At 38.8% G+C, this 13,582-nt stretch overlaps 1 non-coding gene across 1 annotated transcript; it reads left to right on the top strand.

Annotated features, from left to right (window-relative positions):
- Positions 1-13,155: 13,155 nt before the first annotated feature.
- Positions 13,156-13,261, top strand: LOC142172228 (small nucleolar RNA R71). The gene has a single exon (XR_012701603.1). It is a non-coding gene; the product is annotated as a small nucleolar RNA R71 (small nucleolar RNA).
- Positions 13,262-13,582: the final 321 nt, after the last annotated feature.

The following is a 13,582-nucleotide window of genomic DNA, read 5'->3' on the forward strand; positions in this document are numbered from 1 at the left end:
CATGAAGTGTTTTCGTGCACAGAAAAGTGAATGCGATGGCTAATCTTTACTCACATATCACTCCAATGAAAGTATTTTTTGAAAAAATGGTGACCGAACCTTACTTCCAAGGTTGTCTACATATCCTTGGCTATAAAGGAATTAGGTCAGTGTAGTTCTGGGAAACCTTTGGTAGCTGGGACTACCGGACACTGGAGTTAAGACTGTTGTTGTTGTTGCTGTTGCTGATACTATTACTTGCTGCTTACATCAAAAGGAAAAGAGAAGAGAACTACATATGCATGCAAGCTAAGAGTTATAAAATTTCTATCTATGTGTCTTGTGGAGTTAAATCTTGATTCTTGACCTGCTCGCTCGTGCTGACCTTAGATTGGATCTTGATGCTCTTTGAAGAAAAGATTATGGCTCATTCTCGATTGCTTGCTTTCCGGATCAGAATTTAAGAAAATGAAACTTGAGAAACTGGATACTAACACATTATCAAAGCTAATTCCAACTATCTTGTGATCGAAAGACTTCTTTTTTCTGATGAGAAACTGAAATTGCAAGCTTTAATCGTCAAAATCTATGCTTTACGGCAGGGTCCTGTAAAATCATCAAAGAAGAACAAAACAAACAAAATTTTCTGCCCCAGTTTGCACTGAAAAGTTTTGTGAATTATTGGGTAAAGCTACAAAACAACTTGTTTTATTTGAAAGATACAAAAATGAAACTAAAGGCTCCGAGTTGGATGTACTTATCTTAGGTGTAGAACTAATAAAACTTAGACTAGGAGGTGCATCTCCCATGAGTAGCATTGGAATGAGTGTGAGATTGAAGGACTTGAACTAGGAATTGTGTCTCTTACGATTAATAATTCATATTAGGAAGTGCATCTCCTATTGGAATGAAAAGGGTTGAATCATGCTAGGAAGCGTGTCTCCTACGAGTGAGGTTGAAGGACTCAAACTAGGAAGTGCATCTCCTAGGATTAATGGTTCATATTAGGAAGTGTGTCTCCTATTGAAATGACTCAAACAAGGAAGTGCGTCTCCTACGAGTGAGGTTAAAGGAATTGGAGCAGGAAGTGCGTCTCCTAGGATTAATGGTTCAGATTAGGAAGTTCATCTCCTATTGGAATTACTCAAACTAAGAAGTGCATCTCCTACGAGTGAGGTTGAAGTGCTTGGACTAGGAAGTGCGTCTCATAGGATTGATGGTTCAGATTAGGAAGTGTGTCTCCTATTGGAATGACTTAAACTAGGAAATGCGTCTTTTACGAGTGAGGTTGAAAGGCTTGGACTAGGAAGTGCGTCTCCAAGGATTGATGGTTCAGACTAGGAAGTGCGTCTCTTAATGGAATGACTCAAACTAGGAAGTGCGTCTCCTATGAATGAGGTTGAAAGACTTGGACTAGGAAGTGCGTCTCCTAGGATTAATGGTTCAAATTAGGAATTGCGTCTCCTATTGGAATAACTCGAACTAGGAAGTGCATCTCCTACGAGCGAGGTTGAAAGACTTGGACTAAGAAGTGCGTCTCCTAGGATTGGTGGTTTAGATTAAGAAGTGTCTCTCCTATTGGAATGACTCAAACTAGGAAGTGAGTCTCCTAAGAATGAGGTTGAAAGGCTTGGTCTAGGAAGTGTGTCTGCTAGGATTGGTGGTTCCGATTAGGAAGTGCGTTTCCTATTAGAATGACTCACACTAGGAAGTGCATCTCATACGAGTGAGTTTGAAGAAATGAGAGGGAATGTAATCAGGGGTTGGCACCCTGTATTGCTGGGCGGGAATATAACCAGGGGTTGGCACCCTGTATCACTGAGATAGAATATAACCAGGGGTTGGCACCCTGTATCACTGAGAGAATGTAACCAAGGGTTGGTGCCCTATATCACTTAGATAGAAGGTAACCAAGGGATATGATACCTTGTATTAAAGTGGAACCTCACCAAGAATTAGTGTACCTTATGTTGAAAAATATAGCTAGGGATTGGTATACCCTATACTAAACATGCGACTAGGGAGTAGTGTGCCCTATATCAAAATGGAACCTCAACTAAGGACTGATGTATCTTATGCTGGAAAATGTAGTGGCTGATGGTGTGATTATATGCATATCTAGAAAGAAAAAGTAGAGAATTTGAAGAATTTACCTTTGGTGACATTCGTCCTTTGAGAACTTCATTTCTGCACTACTTTGTTTCCTGCTTCAAACAAAGAAAGATCTGTGAGTTTTCAATTTGGTGGTCAGTTTGTGGCCTTGATGCCCTGAGTAGTCTGAATTCGCGGCCACCTTCTGAAGAATAACTGATTCTTTTAGCGCGGTACCGAGTTGCTCAGATACTCTGTATTGCTTTCTGGAGACCTTGTCTTTCCATCGTTTCCCCCGACTATTTCATACCCGGATGTCACACACCCTTTGGCAATTTTTTTCTTTAAAAATCAAACTTAATTTCCTTGCGCCCGGTATCAGTTTGTGTCTGTGGTGCTATCATCTTTGCTCATGAAGAAAGTCTTTCTTAACGACCTTTTTGATTTCTTCGAAACACTTTGTTCGGCTTATTAGTGGAAATCACATTTGGACATTTGCCTTTGTTAATGTCGTGTATGCCCCACATCCTTTGTTTTGCACTTTCGGGAAACGGTGACCAATTTTGTGGCCCTTTCTTTGTTGGTTTCTAAGAAAATAGACCAGCAAAGTATTCTCATTGGAACTTTCATTTGCATGAACCCTCAAATCTTGTTTAACTTCAACAACTTATTGCGCATGTTACTTCTTGGGTATGTCCTCTTTGACGTGCTAGGATTTAACTCGCTTTGTACAGTTAGAAAGCTGGTAACAGATTTTAAATTCATTTCTTGTGTGTTTTAACAAAGAATGACTCAAAATAATAATGCAAATGGACACAATGATGCAATGCAAAAGTGAGAAAGAATAGTATTTAACTAAAAATGCCGCTTTAGGGAGAAAGAAAGAATGGAATATTTTGAATGTGGTAGCAAACTTTAATAATCATGACATGCATTTTGGGACTAAGCGACCAAATCTATCCAACCAATCTATCCTTTCTTCTTTTTGTTCCCTTTCATCTTTGAAGTTAGCCTCTTTGTGCCAATCATTTGCATCAAATCACTTCTCACCTTTGACTAGCAGTGCCCTGAAAGGTTTTCACCAGCCAGCCTCTCTCATTTATTTATCTCTACTTACCATCGCCTTACAGTGCCCATGAGGGTTTTTACCAATAAGACTCTCTCATTTTCATTCATTATCATTTTTTCTTTTTGTGCGAGCAATTTGACACCATTCTATGTCGTATGAAAACTGTTGCTTATTGTGCGCTTCAATTAGCATTCTTGAAGACTAATTGGGAGGTATTTATTTGGAAGGCTTTTGGATAGGGTTAGAAAGAAAGGATCACATGAAGGCTCAAAATAAATCAAAGATGACGGGGTTGTATACTTACAACTCTTGGAATTGACTCTTCATAAAAAAACATAAAAAAACTTCTGCCCCAGTTTCAGATACAGGGAATTCTTTTTTATTGATTTGGATGGACTTAACCCTAGTATAGACTGCCTATGTATCCTTTAATGTAATCAAGTCAAACGTAGTTCAAACTGACATGAAAGATTTCGTTGTTGTTTTTTTTCCATCATTTTTCTTTCTTTCCTTTTTCTCTTTTCTTCTTTTTAAAAATAAATTTCCCCAGCTCTTATTTTTGGGTGGCAGGGATCTTCGACTCTCTCTCTCTCTCTCTCTCTCTCTCTCTCTCTCTCTCTCTCTCTCTCTCTCTCTCTCTCTCTCTCTCTTTTTGGACTTTGACTCTATACTTGATTCCAACAGAGGGGGACAAAGAAAAAAAAGTCTCAAACGGGGTGACAAAGGGTATAAAGTGTTTGGGTAGTAGGAAAAGGGCCTCTCAGCCTCAAGAATGCCAAACATACTATCTCTTCTCAGGTTCGGTATTGATGGACATGACTGTCTTCTTGGTTTCGTCACTTATATAGCTCCGTAGTCAATATTTTATTCGCAATAAATGACCTTTGATAATTTGGAGCCACCTTTTCTTTGTCTTTATCTTGATGTGGAAGAATGTAATTCAGTATGAGCTAACCCATTTCCTTGGAAAGCACCTTCTTTGGAGATTTGGGTCATCTTCCCTGATAAGATTAGATTATGGCAATGACAGTCCATGGCCAAAACCCATTCATCGATTAGTCCAACCAGACATCAAAACTTTCAATTATCCTTAAGCCGGTATTCATGATAGGTTTGAGATAAACATCTTTAACCTCTACTTTTCTACTCCTTCGGGGTAGGGGTAAGGTCTGCGTACACACTACCCTCCCCAGACCCCATTAGTGGGATTTTACTGGGTCGTTGTTGTTGTTGTTGTTATTATCTTTAACCTCTACGGATATGACTGTTTTGGTTCCATTTGATCTTGACACATGCTTATCATCAAAGTTTTTCAACCTCTTACTTAATCTCCAAGTATTTTTTCTCGATTCAATTCAAGATTGGACAGGCTTTCAAAAATCTAGCCGAAAACTCCGCATGCATGTCACGTCACTAAAATTGGCATGAAAAGAACTATATATGCAAGAAGAACTAAACACAATGGATTAAAATGACACAAAACTAAAAGTTATATTTTATTGATTAAAGGATAAAGAGGTTTGATGACAGGACAAACAAATAACATTTGGATTACAACCTCAAAATAATCTAGATGATAGAAATTATGACAAAATAAGTTACCAAGACTCCTTCCCGGCAAGGAGGGGAGTGGATTTTGATGAGTGGTGATTTTACCATTTATTTTAGTCCATTTTCTTTAGATTTTGTGTCCTTTGATTATAATATGAGGTTGTTTATGGTGTGTATTGCTAGATTTTTAGGTAAATGAAGTCTAGAAGAGAATTGAGATTAAATGAACTGAATTTGTGTAAAATAACATCAAAGAAGTGCAAATATTTCCAGTATGCGAGAAAAAGTGCGCATGTGCGGTCTCGCATCTGGGAGAAAAGATTCGCATATGCGAAAGACGGCATGCGAGGAAGGAAATCGCACCTCCGACTGGAGAACCGCTTCTGCGATAGCGCTTATGCGCCTTATGTCCGCATCTGCGATTGCGCTTCTGCGCGTGAAGTCCGCTTCTGTGAAGTAAATATTTTCCACCAAATGTCGCTTCTGCGCGTTGGTATCTGCATATGCGGAACCGCACCTGCGATGATTCTTCTGCAGGTGCGGCCAATGGGCTTCAGACCTAGATAGACTTGGCAACTCACATTTTCTCTATCCCAAACCCACAAATACACGACCTAGCTCATTTGTAAAATATCTTTGGCATCTTTGGCCAGTCTCTGCACATCTTTAACATCTCTTGAGAGAGAACACACGTTTTGGGAGCTAGGGTTCTTGCACACACACTTGGGTCTTGACGATTTGAAGCTTTTGGTTGAGAATTTCTTACCCATTTATGTTCATTTCTTCATTTCCTTGCTTTGTATTGAATATCTAAGTGTGTAGTATTTTTTCCAATACTTGAATCTTGTTTATAGGGATTTTCATATTTAAAGTGTGGATTAATTATCTTGTTGTGCTTATGTATTGAACGATTTTTATTTATTATGAAGTGAGTTATTGTTTCTTTAGTTATTCTTATTCTTTAATGTTTCCAAAGGGATTAGCTAACCTTAGGACTCGCCCATTCACTTCGAATTAATTTTGGAAAAGATTATTTGGTGTTGGGAATGATTAATTAACAAGAACTTGAGGCGTTAACCCTCACTTTATAGATTCTATCTAGGGATAGGATTGAACTACTTGTAGCCATATTCAGGTGTGCTTAATCTCTTAATTGTTTTAGGGATAATTCAATTAGGAAATCTTGTTAGTCTTCGGAAGAAGCTAATATAGAATTATTACCCGAGGCTAATTAACATAAACTCGCTCATATTTGTAAAATCGTGAAATACATTGGATCGTTACTTGAGTGATTCCCAATGCAACCATGGTTGTAGCCATTGATCATTTTAATTGCTTTCTAGGTTAGTTTATATTTTTGCAATTAGTTATTAAATATTTTCTCAAAACTTTTCTAAGTGTTTGGCTTAGCATAATAAGTGATAATTCTCTTACATGCCTAATCGGCTACATATTATTCTCTGTGGGATTCGACCCGGACTTATAGTTGGGTAAATTATATTGCATGCGATCGTGTCCATTTACTTTTTAGTAGTGGATTTGGATGTCACCAGCCTTCAACAATTTTGATTGCCTTGCATTCACTGGACAGGTCCTTGACTGTTTCACCAAATCATCTCTATATTGTAAATCTTCCGAACAATGTGTGCTTTGTCACGATGTTTAGGGTGCCATTATCTTGGACTACGATCATCCCTTCTTGAATCATCATTTCTATTTCCTTTTTCAAAGCCCGACAATCCTCAGTGCTATACCCCTGGACATTAGAATGATACACGCATGGTACAGCAGGGTCAAAACCTTTTGCATATGGATTAGAAACATATCCTTGAAGTGGCTCAATCATGCCACAACGTTTCAACTTTTCAAATAAACTTGTGTAGGATTCTACGATTGGCATGACATTGTCCCTCTTCATATGTTCCCTTTCATACTCCTGTTTTGGATGAGGGTTGTAGGGTGATTGAAAGTTCTTCTATCGCGCACGAAGGTCTGTTGAAGTTGGGGCCTGCATCTATTGGCGATTGGATGGTTTGGCATAAGACCGAGCATTAAATGTTGCATACTGTGGAGAAAATGAGTATCGAGGGTCTGAGGATGGATACTAGTGTTGTGGGGAACCATAGGAAACCTGATGAGATTGCCCATATTGTTGAGATGCTCCTCTTTGGCCTCTTTTCGTCCCCGATGCCAACATGGCCTCTTCATCTTTCTTTATTTGGTTAGCAATGTTGTCCGACCTATTCTGGATTTCTTGGGTGGTTGTTTTTAGAGCTGCTTGACTTATAATTCGGCCAGTCTTGAGGCCATTCTCGACCATTTCTCCTATCTTGATTGCTTCAACAAAAGGTCTGCCCATTGTGGACATCATATTTTGAAAATAATCAGGCTCCTGAGCCTGAAAGAAACAGTGATCAACTCGTGGTCATCCATGGGTGGCTTAAATCAAGATGCTTGCTCTCTTCACTTAATGGCATATTCCCTGAAGCTTTCAGTTGATTTCTTCTTCATGTTCGAGAGGGAATTGCGATCCGGCGCAATATCAATATTGTACTGGAATTGTTTGACGAAGGCATGGGCCATGTCGTCCCAAACATACTAGTGGGATATATATAGGTCAATGAACCATTCAGAGGCTACCCCTACCAGACTCCCCAAAATAATCCATCAACAACTCTTCGTTTCCTCCTTCACCCCTCAGTTGGTTGCAGTACATTTTCAAGTGGGTGATAGGGTCACCGTGTCTATCATATTTCTCAAATTTTGGGGTCTTGAACCCTTGTGGCAAATAGATGTGAGGGAACATGCATAGATCACTAAATTAAACACTTTTGTGACCACCTAGTCCTTGTATGTTCTTTACGTTCTGCTCAAGACTTTTCATTTTTCTGGCTATCTCATCTGGCACACCCGTCTTGGCAGCTTTTTCAGTTTCTAGAGGTGACTCGTACTGAGGAGTCTGATTGTCTGGAATCGAGACCCTGAAAGCCATGTTTGGAGAGTAGTATTGTCCATCAAAATAATGATATGGTGGCTCATTATTTGGCCTCACCATAGGAGGTGGTGGCAGGATTGTATACACCGGCGGACCAGACACGACGAGAGGTATGTTCCTAATTGGTGCGGCAAGAGGCCGCACATTAGAGGTACTAGGGCCATCATGGAAACTGTAGTTTGGCACATACCCTAGTGGTAGAATGTGATTGTTCATTGCAGGGAGCGGTGGTTGATTAACCAGGGGTATGGTGGAAGTTCCCTCTGAGGGAGCCTGAGGTGGAGGCTGACCAGAGACCCAAGACAGATACACACGAGACAATTGTTGTTTAAATCTTCTTACTTCCTCCAACTCTTGCTCAACTGACTGACCCTGGGGGTCGTCACTGACCAAATCGATATCATCATTGTTATCTATCGGTACCTTTCCTTTAGATCTGTTGAAGTAATGATGTGTTTCTAATTTCACCACAAATCAACAACCTTAAGCTTACTATATAAGAGACAAAAAACGTGTTAGGGTTAAGCATTTTAAAGAAATGAATCACACGTGATATGCCATGTGACGAGTGCAAAACACACACTTAAATTGTGCTCGCTAGTCAAAGATAGTATAGTATAATATCGTGTCCATAGGGATTGGATTTAAATAGTAGTCTCATAGTTTCTAACATGATTGCTATCCAGGATGATCAACAATTGAGATTTATATGATTAATAATAAAATTTAATTAAGAATTTAATATCTACAGCTATTGACTAGTGACTATCGAAATAAGGAATAAGCAATTAAGGTTATCATAATCGCAACAAAGGTAAACAAGGAAGTTATCAATGGGCGAAAATATGGGTTGATAGGATAGGTGCAAGATAATTGTTCGGGATTTAACTCTAGATAATTAACTTCTAATGTTCAAGTGAGTCTCTCGAATTCACTTAATTATCAGTACAATTGTTTAGTAGAAACTTCTCTCTGGATTAAGTCTCGAACCAATTTAAGCTCGGTGAAGATATGCAAGAATTAGTAATGGATTGGTCTTTAGGGGAACCTCTTTCGATTATCCTCCTAACTAGGATTAATCAAGGATCCAACTAGTCTTTTTTGATTACTTTGAAGAATCTATGAACTCAACCAACAATATAGTGCAAATATATCACAAGTTATGCCTCTCTCGATTACAAGAACAAGTGAACATAGATGCAACAATTAAATCTTCCAAAAACTATTCAAATATATAAAAATAGAGTTATAATCCACAAACAACCATCAATACACCAAATCTATCAATACCCAAAAGGATCTACTCCATAGACATGGAGAAGTTCTTCACAAATGAAGCTAAAGTGTAGGAAAACATAAATTCAATCCAAACCCGGATCTTGAGTCAGGAAGGAATGATGAAATCCTTGTGCTTGTGTTCTTCCAATTCCTCCTTAGCCTCCTTGGCCTTCCTAGGTCGAAATCTGTCCGAAAGTTCTAAAATGGTGTTTTGGGGTATTTAATCCTCCCCCAAAACAAAAATGGATGAAACTACCCTTTTCTTTGAGTAATAAGACTCTTTCCGGATAGGACATGTGCGGCCGCGCACCTTGGGACCTGCTCGCGCACTTGGTCACGCATTTTGCACATTCTTCTGCCCCAAGGGCGCGCCTAGTGTGTAATCGCTCACCTGGGTAGTATCAGTTTGGAATTTGGGCAAACGTAAAATATGAAAGCTGTAGCCATTTTAAATAGATTTCCAACAATATATTGTGGAGCCCAAACGGATTTCTGAGCGAAAGGTTATGTGCATTTTACTAGACAATGCGCAGTATACCTGCTCGATTCTTCATTTCGTTCTTAAAGTGCACTATCATCCGTTGATCCCCGAAAACGATCCCAACTTGATCCTTTGGATTTTACTCTGACTTCAAAGCTCCAAAATAGCATGGATTCATTCCATAACATATACATCGATCGAAATCACTCCTACAAGGTATAAAACACACAATTAGTGCAAAACACTAGCGATTAAAGCTCCAACTCAATTAAAGTGCAGTAAATTAGAGTGCAATAAGCGACTAAAATACAAGATTATAACCTACCATCAACTCCCCACACTTAAACCATTGCTCGTTCTCGAGCAATCAAACCATACTTTATATAGACACGACCTTTTTAAATAACTCCCTTAACTCATTACACCAAGAATATTTAAAATAGATTAAGCACAATACTGTAACATTCTCGCCTCAAGATTTAACTCAAAAGCACCACCCATTTTTCACAACTCGCTTACTTACTCTAATACAGAGGTCAATGATAATACCTTTCCTTCATGAATCAATTACCCTCACCCAACAATAGAGAGTAGTTCAACACACAATAAAAGTTAAGAATAATTAGGAAATCAAGATAGAAAATATTTACTCACTCTCAGAAACTACATTCATATGCCACAAAAGATGCACCATAGGCTTTCCCGTAGTGTACTACTCTACTAATCGAGCTTATTCGGTCAAGGATCAAGTAGGACTTTAATTGGTTGTAATGTAGGTTGCGGGACGGGTAGGATACATTTAGATATAAAAGTAACTACACCTCCTTAAGAACTTTTAATACATATACTTAACCTTTAAACCCCATACTTATGTCAAACTATATCTCCACATTCGCATTCGTATATTAACTCCCAACTTCTTTAAGCACAAATACATCAAGAGTTACCATTATCAATGAATATAAACTATTTTTTTTTCATTTTGTTTTTCGATTCAAGTGGCTCATACTTTTTCACAACGGTGCACTTTTCTCCTTATTTCAATAGTTCTACTCAAAAGCCAAACCAACCACCCCACACTTCAACTTTTACAAATTCCATACCAATTTCAAGTGCTCATGAGAGGTAAATGGTTCAAATAGATGGTTCAAATAGATAAGGCTTGTAATGTGGTTACCAAAGAAACAGGATTACAGGCTCAACGGGGTTAACTACGATACATAACAATTTGGTGGGTAAAATATATAGCTGGCTCAATAAAGAAATGCCTATATCACTTCCAAGACTGAATAAATCTACTATTTCACTTTGCAAATACACGGGGTAAGTTATAGACATCAATTGCAATGCACAGAATATACAAACGTCTCACACACACATGGCACATAACTCACTCAGGATCGGACTCATCAAGACACTCTAATCAAAATAGTTAAGTAAAGTTAAGATAATATAATTTAAGGTGCTTATACAAGAGTCAAAACAACTGAGCCTAAGCGTCACAACTAAAACACCTATTATTCTCAAGGCATAATTAAGTCAAGAGATATTGCTTTCATTTAAAATCACAGCACAAGGTTTCATACTCCTGAAAAAAATAAAAAAACTAATTATACCCGGTTCAAACAAAACCCTTGGAAAAGAACCGCGACACAAAGAAAAACCAAGGGGGAATTCAGACGCTACCTAAAAAAATCTTTTGTCTTTTTCTTTCAACTTAATCCCTCAAGAAACCTGTCGAATGACATCCATCGTCAGAAAAAATCAAAAAATTTTAAAATTTTCCATATCAAATGAATTACTCAATCAAATGAATTACAAAAAACACACATAGACATTTATACATTATACACATATATACATCCCCACCCCATACTTTAGATTGCGTCATGTCCCTATGACTCACAAATAAAAAGCAAGAGGTAAGGAAAACTTCCCTGAACATCTAATCGGGGTTTGAGTCGAAGTTGGGCTCTATCCCTCGCTCCCGAACTAGAGCACTCGTCCATGCAGATAGCTTCTTCTCAGCCTTCTTGGGGTACACCCCGCACTTATCTTTTTCACTCACTACAGTCTTCTCTTTCACGCCCTTCACTTTCCACACAACACTAGCAGCTAGCTTCTCCCTTTTTAACCCCGTTTCTACGTCCATCTCAAACGTTACAGTCTCTTCGCCCACTCTAAGCATGAGTTTTCTCTCATGTATATCTAATATTGCTCTGCCCGTTGATAGGAATGGTCTTCCTAGGATGAGGGGGACCTCCTTGTTCTCTTCTATATTAACCACTATAAATCCACAGGAAACACAAACTTATCTACCCAAACTAAGACATCTTCAACTATTCCCTCGGGTATTAGAGTCGTTTGGTCTGCCAACTGCAAAGATATTAGTGCAGACCTTATCTCTCCAATATCCTTCTCCAGTTTCTTGTAAATAGATAGAGGCATTAAATTAATTGAGGCACCAGAATCACATAGAGACTTATCACAATTAGTAGTGCCTAAAGAGCAAGGTATGGTAAAACTCCCTCGATCTCCACATTTTTGTGGGAGTTTGTTTTGCAATATTGTACTGCAATGCTCTATGAGCTTGACCACTAAGGGTTCCTCTATTTTCCTTTCTTTTGTCAGGATCTCCTTAAAAAATGTGGCATAAGCCGGCATTTGTGAGAGCACTTCTGTGAATGTAGGTTTACATGAACCTGTTTCAGCACATCTAGAAATTTCTCGAACTGCTTGTCCAGCTTTTCCCGACTCAGCTTTTGGGGAAAAGGCAGTGCAAGCATATGATTGCTCTCATCATGTTCCTCCCTTCCTGATTTTTCTTTCTTCTTATTCTTAGTTTTCATCGGGCCTTTATTCTTTTTATCAACATCACCCTGCAACTGCTTCCCACTTTCTTTTTCAAGGTTCACATAATTTTGGATCGGGGTGAGATCCTTCAACACTTGCCCACTTCTCAGATTTATAGCATTTACTATTTCTTTGGGATTTCTCTCAATATCAGCGGGAAGTGTTCCTGGGGATCTCTCTGACATTAGAGTAGCTAAGTGCCCAATCTGTTTTTCCAATCTTCGAAAAGATGTACTCAATTCTTTGATAACCGCATCATGGGCATCAAGCCTCTCATCTGTCTTAATAATGAAGGTTTTCATAAGATCTTCCATGCTGGATTGATTCGACTATGGAGATTGATACTGTTGCCTCTGCTGATTTTGAAAAACTGTAATTCCTTGTTCCTGGAATCTGGAGTTGTTTTGTTACCATGCATTTGCAGTACCCCTAGGTGAACTCCATGAAAAACCGGGGTGCCTCTGACCCATTACATTAAAATTGTAGTTTCCTACAACATTCACTTCCTCAGTTGAGGCTTGACACTCATGAGTAGGGTGTCCTCTTCCACATATATCACAAGCTGCGTGGTGTACATTTTGCATCAAAGCTACATTGAGCTTTCGTATTTATTTAGCTATAGCATCAAGTTGTACTTGCACAGATGTAGTAGCATCAACTTGGTGAACACGAGTTGATTTTCTTCTTTCCACACTCTCAGAGGGCCATTGATTAGCATCTTCGGATAACTCATCAAGAATTGTAACTATCTCCTCTGGAGTCTTCTTCATAAAGGGGCCTCCAACTGCATTGCTCAATGTTCTACGCGAGGTCGGTGTCAATCCATTCCAAAAATCCTGGAGTTGCATCCAGAGTTCAATTCCGCTATGTTGACACGTTCTAACTATCCCCTTAAACCTCTCCCATGCTTCAAAAATAGTTTCATTCTCTTTTTGGCAGAAGTTATGAATTTTTCTTCTACACTTGCCCGTCTTAGTTGAGGAGAAATATTTATCAAGAAACTTTCTGGTAATTTCCTCCCATGTTCTAATTGACCCATTTGGCAAGCTTCGAAGCCACTACTTCGCATCATCTTTAAGTGAAAAGGGAAATGCCCTTAAATACACTGCATCTTGTGACACCCCCTATTGCATTGAAAGGTGTTCATAATCTCCTCAAAGTCCATCAAATGTGTGTTTGGATCTTCGTTCATCTTCCCTCTGAAAACGCAACTGTTTTGAATGGTTTGAAGTAAACCTTGCTTCAACTCGAAAGTATTCGCTGCAATTGGAGGTGGTCTAACACT

The sequence above is a fragment of the Nicotiana tabacum genome, chromosome 17 (genome assembly GCF_000715075.1).
Source record: "Nicotiana tabacum cultivar K326 chromosome 17, ASM71507v2, whole genome shotgun sequence".
NCBI lineage: Eukaryota > Viridiplantae > Streptophyta > Magnoliopsida > Solanales > Solanaceae > Nicotiana > Nicotiana tabacum.